Consider the following 9,090-nt stretch of genomic DNA (forward strand, 5'->3'; position numbering starts at 1 on the left):
TCCCCTCTACTGCTATGGGTAGATTTCAAGGATTTTGCTTTCTTGCTATAGCTTTGATTCTTTGCATTGCTGAGGAACAGTGCCCAGAGCTTAATCGATGGTATATGATCCATTTTCTCTATGGAGCCAAGCTGTTCTTTCCCATCTTGATTATATTTGAGGCAACCAAAGCAGACTCTGACCTGCTACTTTTTCTTTCTCCTTTCCTTCCTCTTTCTTTTTCTTTTTCTTTTTCTTTTCTTTTCTATTTTTTTTGAGAGTCATGGAAAAGATTAGTTGGATGGAATCAAGCTCTCTGCTTCTTCTTTCACAGACACAGGCCCATCATTCCTACACCTCCAGATCATCATTTTGAGTAAAATATCTTCTTTTTTGAAGAGTAGGTCCAAAAACTCACTAAAACTTTGCATTTGGATTTAACTTAATTACAAACTTTATGTTTAGTCCATGTTTCTAAAATATATAACTGATTCTGAACCACTGAACTTAAATTGATATCAAACACTGACATACCTTCTAAGTAAATGTAAGTAAAGAACACCAGCCTACTTTTCATCCCCTTAAACCAATATAACATAAAAAAACACAAAATCATAGAAAGAAGCAGTCATAGTTTAATATTGTCCAGTGCATATCTCTCAGCTTCAGAATGCTTCTTCTTCCTTTAGTTCCAGCCCTTGGCTGTAATCCACTCTGAGAAAGTCAATTCCTCTGTTTAATCTTGCACATAATAAGACAGGATCACCAACAGCCAGGGGAGTCAAGGATCCAGATCCATCTACAGACAAGGTGAAAAGGCAAGCTCTATTATCTTGGTTCAAATATTCACCTTAGAGTCATGCAATGAGACGTTAATCTCAGGCACTAAGGCCACTGCTCTTAGAAGAAAGACACAGGATGCAACTGTCTGGAGAGTTGCTTATACTCACATATTATACTCTTTGCCTTATGTCCCACAGTGTGGCTTCATAGCCTTCACCTCCAAAGCCATTGCTGCAGGAGATATACATGTGTCCATCCATTTGACTTCACAGTGATTGTGAATGTGCTTTTTTTGTGGGAAACCTGTGAGCCACCCACAACCCCTAAACTTTCCATAGTCAGATGGTTTATTTTCAGAGGATGGGAATGTATGTAAGGACCCAGCCAGCACAGGTTAGTGACAGGTTCCTGGAAGCAGATGTTTTTTTCCATACACCGTCCACTTTCCATATCCCACAGGAGCAAGGTGGTATCCCAAGAGCCAGTGCAAAGCTTTGACATGTCTGGGTTTATAGGAAACCCAGCAACCAAAATTGTAAGGTGGGATAGCTGCTGCCTTGCCTGTGAGGAACCATTTAAGTCCTACAACAGGACCATCTTGAGAGGCACTGAAGAACTGATGTGATTGGGAAATACAGGATACCTTGGTGATTTCACATTCATGTCCTTTGAACCTTTTTACCACTTTTCCAGTTTTTCAATTAAAGGCCATGACTATCTGTTTTTATAAGTTCTGGGTTTGAGTTTGCTCTGCATTTTCCCCCTTCATGGCACAAAACCTACAGGAAGCCTAAGGAGGAGGAGTTTATTTCAGGTGGCATCTGAGCAGCAGCATTCCTGGTAATTGATGGAAGTTGTGTTCCCCCCTAAACACCAAAAGGATCTTCTTGGTTAGTTTATAGATGTAATCATTTATAATATTTATCCTTTGGAAAATAATTCAGGCAGCCACTTCCTAATCTCCATGGGCTTGTGGGGCTGGCACTAAGGGCCTTAGGAATGCAGAGCTACAGAACATCCACATCCTCCACTGTCTCCCATGCCTCCTCCCCTAGCCAGCGGTAAGTTTTTTTTTTTTTTTCTAATGGGAAAACATATTATTATCTTATGGTAAAGAAATATTCAAAACAAAATTAGAATCCCAGTCCCCTTAAATTTTCATATCCCAATTTACCAGGGGAATCAGGCATTGTAGTAATATGTCACTATGTCATAAGATAATTTACATGGCTCAGAAAGTCAATCAATAGGAAGATGCAGTACAAGTCTTTTTCTTTTTTATGAATCAGAAGTCCAAATTTAACTGAATCATTGGATTACTATCTAGTAATCTAAGGATTAAATTCCACCTTAAGATGATGGAATGAAGGAAGAGTGCAGACTTAAGAAGCATATCTAAACATTCAATTTGTCTTTATTTTCTGTAAAGCAAATCTAGCAGAAGAGCTAATGGACTTAGAAGTCACATTTTCATTTCCAGTCCAGGCTGGCTTCTCAAAGTTCTCAGCTCACTTGATAATTGTCTTCTTGAAAGCTGTTTTAAATAGAGGTAAGTCAAGAATTAAAAGAGTATGTCTCATACTGTAGAGAAGATCTGTTTTTAAGCTGAGACTTCCTGGATCAATTTAATCTTGATATTTTTATTTTGTTTTTAGGAAACATGTATAAAAAGTCCATTATCTCTTTAGCTAGGTTATATAAAAAACCTGTGCTGGGCCTTGATCTTGGAATTTCTTCCATCAGTGAGGTTACACTGTAATGAGTGAAAGTGAAGAAGAGATCAACACACAGTCTGGCAGGTACTGTAATAAAAGCAGTACAGATCTAGAGGATTGTGGGTGGACAAATACGGTAACATCTAAGCTCCAACCCTAGAGATGAATAGAAAACATGACAGTGATTTTAGCTTTTTTGTTAGAAGACTGATAATGTGAAATTAGCAACTAGGAACATGGAAAATTCCTAACTAAACAAATTCTTAATAGAAAAGGCACAGAGAAGTGGGTGAGCTAGGAAGGTTAGGAGAGATTTGATCATTGCAGATCTTGTAACCTCTGGTACAAAGTTGAGACATTTTTCTAAAACTTTGTAGATCTACTAAGGTTTTTGTTTTGAACGACAGATAAAATTTTACATATTTACCATATTCACATATGTTTAAAAGTATATATATATAGTGGAATAATTAAATTTAGTTAATTAACATATGCATTACCTCAGTATCGTTTTTTGTGGTAAGAGAGTTTATGTTCACTTTGTAAGCAATTTTCAAGCTAGGAATATTATTAATACCATTAAAGTTCTTTAGGCAGTGGAGTAACCTGATGAGATTTGTTGTTTTTGAAAGATAATTCCTTATGCTGTGGAAAAATTAATTGGATGAGAGAAAAACCAAAGCATTTGCATATTGGTAATTGCAGTATTTTAGGAGAGAGATAAATGATGATAGTCTGAGGAAAAAGACAATGAAGGTTAGGAAAAATGAATGGATTTGAATCCTATTATGCAGGTAGACTAGGAATGAGCCTGTGATGGATTGGATGCAGAGTATGAAGGTGAGAGAAAATTCAAGAGTGATGCTCAGATTTCTGGTCCCAGAAACATTATTAATATAAAATGGCCACTGTTAGTTAATCATGGTAACTATAAACACATTTTGAAGATATAATAAATCTACTGAATATTAAAATTTCATAATAGATTCAGAATGTTCTTTAACAGTATCCACATTTTAAAAATAGACATCTTTATTTAATACTTCATACAAATTTGTAATCTCTCTCACACAGAAACATACACACACACACACACACACACACACACATACTCACACACAAATTTCCAGTAGGACAACAGGGTATTACCCTCTCAAGTGCTTTAAAACCAAACCACAAAAAGATTACTTTTCACTCCATTTTTATAGTCAACTAAATTTTCCAGAGGAAATAAAACTCTCCTGGCAAATGTAGTCAGATTTTCTGTGTATTTTAATTTCACAATTGGACTATTTTTGTTTTTGAAGATTTTTCCAAGAATAAAAAAAAATAGGAGATTTATTCTTAAGAATAAATTCAATACCAATAATCTTTCTTTGTTTTAATATGACAACTTATACTATATCATATAGCAAATATAAGAGTAGGGTTATATAATAACTATGTCCCCCTTATATTATAAGCTCCCAGTAAGTCAAAGCTTCTCATTTACCTTTGCATTTCTAGTATTAAACAAGGTTCTGGTAAAAAAATAAGTGTTCAACATATAAGTATTGAAATAAACCTAATTATATAAAAAATGGTATTTTAAAGCCACATTATATTATTAATTATAAAAGATCCATATTTTACGTAACAATTCAAAATAACACAGGAAAAGTTTTCAAATTCTAGTAAGAAATTTGTAGATAAAATCTTAATAGAATTTTTGAATAGCAACAAAACTTTGTAGTCCTCTAGACCCCAGATTTCTTTATTCAAAACTCATTGATGCCTTTTGAGTCTTACAACTTTTTTTTCTTTTTTTTGCTTTTCCATAGGTAAAGACAACAAGAACTAACCTCATACATTACTGGAAAAACCCTCTTCTTGAACTTGATTACTACTAATGAGCCAAAGTATTTCCCCATACAAATGCTACCCAGAAGTGTGATACAGTGTTCTACTTTCACACTAAAGCTCTTTTCACCCCAAAGCTCTTTTCACACCCTCAGGTCATTTTAATGTTTTATTGACATTTAATCAACTAATATTTCCATGTTGTTTTTATATTTGCTAATGTCAGTACCAGTATACTGTATTCTAAACAGACAGATGTGTATGAATTTGTGTGTGTTCATGAGATAACACATGTGTGACACATGTGCTATCATATAACATCACCTACACCACTTTCTCTTTTTTTAAAATAGAAAATTTTAAAATTTGCAAAGCACTTTCTGTTTTTCTTATATTCTATATTGTCCAGATTCTAGTTACAGATAAAAGTGGTCCACAGAACGATACCAAACCAAAGCTACTCCAGGGTACCTGCATTCTAGTGTGTTTGAGTAGAACTTACTTATCCAAATATACCGTGCCAATTCACTGCTATCGGTCTTTGCAAAATAGTAATAGATATAATTTGTGTGGCCAAATAAAAATATATTTGTATATGATATTGTCCTTTATCTCTCAATTGTAAAAACAAATATTTCAAATATATGAATTGAGAAATGATCATAAAATCACTGTAAAATATGTTTCTTTGTAGTGTATCATCAGTTGGGATAATGAAAGTTGTTAAGTCCTTGCTGCATTCTAATTATAAAGAACTTTTGATTAATTTATTTTAAGTATTTGTTCTATATTCAAATATTTCCATGTTTATTTGGGGGTGAAATCCTATCAAACTGGGTTTTTCTCACCATATATTGGATTGTCTCCCAAGAGGAGGTTTTATTTATATATTAATCTTACACTATTCGTTCATATGCTTTAAAAATGTTTGACAGTCCCTACTTAGTATTTCAAATATGGTAAACTCAAATTTTATAATAAATTATGAAACCTTGTCAAAATTGTTTTATAAATTCTGGAGCCAATTTTTTCCCCTTTTTCTCATAGTAGGAGGGTAAAATCCTGCATGTCAACCACCAACAAGTAGCTAAAACCCAATTATTTGATTTCTTGCTAGAAATCAGAATTTTCTTACTTATGATTTTGAATTCCACAGATCCATAGAGAAATATGCCCCCTCAAACATGCACACACTTATAAACATACACAACACTTTATATTTATACTCTTAATGTTTACTCAATGGGCAGGTGCACATGTGCAGTTAACATTTCAGTAAGGAAGAGTATTTTTCCCATCGAAAATTGCTTGGAAGAAACCTTCTAAATACCATAAAAATAGTTATTTAAGGAGAGAATAAAAATTCTTAACAATCTCTTGGTGTCTCTTTTAAGTATTTGATGTTTCCTCAATTACATGACTATAATTTAAGTAGTTCATTCATTAAATCAGTAATACCACTTTACATCCTCTTTCTTTAGTGATACATTACTTCTCTTTCTACTTTCAGGTCCTTGTAATACAATGGTCTAGGACAAAATTCCTGAGAGAATATTGATGGCTAAGCCAATGTTGTGAAGATATACTATGACTTTGGCTTCACCTGATATATTTTCACAGCTTTCCCATCATATAGTTTAAGGTTAACATAAAAATATCTTTGATGGAAATGGCAGAAATTGCACCACTTTTTTGTACAGGTGAAATCTTCAGAAAAAGAGGAAATGAAAAGATTAAAGAAAAGAGACAAGGACACATGATCACATCAAAGGTTGTGGAAGACCAGGGAGGAAAAAAAACTTCCATAATAATTTAAATGGAAGCTTAGTACTGCTAAGAGATTGAAATTCTAAAGTTCTGGCATAGTAGAAGAGAAACTGACATTTACAGACTTTATCACAGAAGGTTATAGTAGCAATCTCTTGACTTCAAACTAGCTTCATTATTACATTGGGACTGCACATTTAATTTCTTCTGAGTAATCAATGTAGATATGTGTGTGAAAAGTGTATATTGAAAAAAATATGATCAAATAAGCACCAGTATAAATAGAGTTTCATAAACAGGAACACCTCCAGATTTGTGGTGTTAGGGTTAGGGTTAGGGTTAGTTCTCTTTTATATAATGCTAAGTGATAATATTACCTTTAAAAGGATTTATCCTAAGTCTATCAAAAGTAAAGCGGGCTTGAAGTAAATGTGGATAAATTCCTTATATATTATTATAACTAACTGTTATATTTCATAGCAAAAACAAAAGTAAAAACATACTTCTACACTTTAGATCCCCATATTTAACTTGATTAGTGTTGCATTTTGCATTTAGACTATTTTCAGTCCAATTTTATGGTTTAAAGTGTTTTACAACTTAATGTACTACTTGTCATTAGGAACTTGTCATTGAGGAATAAGTGAAAGGCCAATGGAAATAATATTAAAGAAGAAAACAAATTTAAAGAATGTCTAGTGCCTCACTTGATTAAAAAAAATATCTGGAGTAGTACACTAATATAAAGGAACTATATAGAAATCATGTGCCAATATCATCTCAAAAAAGAAGACTCATAGATTCCTTAAGGCAAAGAAAGTTTTCTTCCAAAGATGTACAATATAAATCTAAAACTACTACTTGGATAAATGTTAAGTGATGAGATATGTGCAAAAATACACAGTAGTAACAATATTATCAGAACAGAATAAATGTAAAGAGTACTTGCTCATAAGCAATTTAGTAAAAACTGAGTGTTAGTCAGCCTTTCATCCCTGTGACCAAAATACCTGACAAAAACAACATAGAGGAAGAAAATTTTATTTGGGCTCACAGAAGTCTCAGTCCATGATGATGTGACTCCCTTGCTCCAGGACTGAGTCAAGGAAAAATAATGGAGCAAATACATAGTGGAGAAAAGCAACTCAGCTTATGACAACTGGGAAACAGTGAGAAAAAGAGAGAGAAAGAGGTTCCAAAGACAAGATATAGTAAATGGCCACACCCCCAGTGACTTACATCTTCCAAACACAAACCACCTACCCAAAACTGTCACCCATAGTCCATTTAAATTGTTAACCCACTACATAGACTTATCTACTGATGAGGTTACAGTGCTCATAATTTCTGCATTAACAAATGAGATGTTAGGGGACATTTCTGCCCCAGTCCCCAAAGGCTTTGTATCAAAATGTAAGATACATTCAGTTCACCTGAAAGAGTCACCATAGTCTTAACAGTTCCTTCATTGCCCAATGTTCAAGTCCAAAGGCTCCTTTAAGGCAAACTCTTGGTTACATGCCCATGTAAAGGATCAAAATCAATTTACATACAGCCAATATACAATGGTACAATACGTTTCTATTCTGAAAAGGAGAAATAGAGCCATAGAGGAAAACAAGACCAAAACTCAGCCAGGCAAACATTATGCTCTGTAATTCTACATCCAGTATCTGAGGAATATGGTAGTGACATGTGAGATCCAAAGGGCTTGGCAGTCCAGTTCATTCCTATTTCATATTTCATAATCTAGGAAGTATACTTTAATTTTATATTTCTTAGATGAAAAATGTACACTTTGTTCTGCAGAATTATACATAGGTGGGTGGACAATTACATCTTTTTAATTAGGCATTTTTAAAATATTTGGAAATTAAATTATACATATAAAGACATAATATGTACCATAAGTGTGAACACACACATATTCAGGAAAATTATTGAAATAAGTACTTCTTTATAATTATCATCATTTTGAATCATAAACAAAACTGAGAGAAATATTTATTTTTTAATTCATCAAAAAAGATGTAAGGTTCTCATTTTAATCAATTTTATTTTGTATTTTGCCACTGTTTCACAGCATTAGAGGTGTTTATATGCTTCTACCATTTTATATTTCTGTAATTGTTAAAAAAGAAATGATTGTAATACATTCATCTTCATTTTTATACTTACTTTCCCTTAATTAATATAATATAATAATAATTAATATGAGGTAGTAATAATTAATATTACTGTGATGAACATCCACCAAGATATCAAGTAAAATCAGCATTCATCTAGATTCTTTTGGTACTCTGGTTATAAATCAAAGTCAAGAAATTATGATCTCCCAGGCTGACTGAGGATGGCTACCACTCTTCTCATTCCTCCTTAAAGTTACTTGATTTTGCCACAGAATTGGCTTATGATTTTGTTATACTTTCAATAAATGACAACCTCCTGTTTAAGATGTATAGTCTTGAGCAAAGATCAGAAGCTTCCATAATGCTGGAGTAGTATAGGATTCTGTTAGGCAGATCTGTCTCTTGCCTTATAGCAGGAACCAAAAAATTCCAATTTTTAAGGAACTTTCTAGCAGTGACTTGACTAAGTCCTGTACTAAACATAACAAAAACAGAAGCAGCAATAATGACAGGTCAAAAAGCCCTGATGTCCAAGCAATGAGTGGAATTGGAATGACCATATGAATTCAGCAGAAATATGTAAGAACTCAGGGTCAATTCGATGTACTAGGATGGTACAAGGAAATGGATGATCTATTTGGTTGATGATGCCTATAATAAGATAGGCATTCTTAATCCACTCAGTATTGTTGGAGTAAAGTGAAAAGAAGCAGAAAACAGAAAGTAGAAAGTGGAAAAAGCCTTGTGAACAAAACTCACAGTACAGCCAATGGTGGAAGCCTTGAGGAGACAGTGCGGGAACGTTTATAAGAACAGATTGAAGTAGCATTTTTGAAACTACATAGATATCAGTGATAAATGGAAATTACAAATGAAAA

The 9,090-nt window shown here is 33.4% G+C and overlaps 1 pseudogene; it reads right to left on the minus strand.

Annotated features, from left to right (window-relative positions):
* Positions 1-644: 644 nt before the first annotated feature.
* Positions 645-1,471, minus strand: LOC143387716 (WD repeat-containing protein 31 pseudogene; annotated as a pseudogene).
* Between the last annotated feature and the right edge of the window lie 7,619 nt (positions 1,472-9,090).

The sequence above is a fragment of the Callospermophilus lateralis genome, unplaced genomic scaffold (genome assembly GCF_048772815.1).
Source record: "Callospermophilus lateralis isolate mCalLat2 unplaced genomic scaffold, mCalLat2.hap1 Scaffold_94, whole genome shotgun sequence".
In the NCBI taxonomy this organism is placed as follows: domain Eukaryota; kingdom Metazoa; phylum Chordata; class Mammalia; order Rodentia; family Sciuridae; genus Callospermophilus; species Callospermophilus lateralis.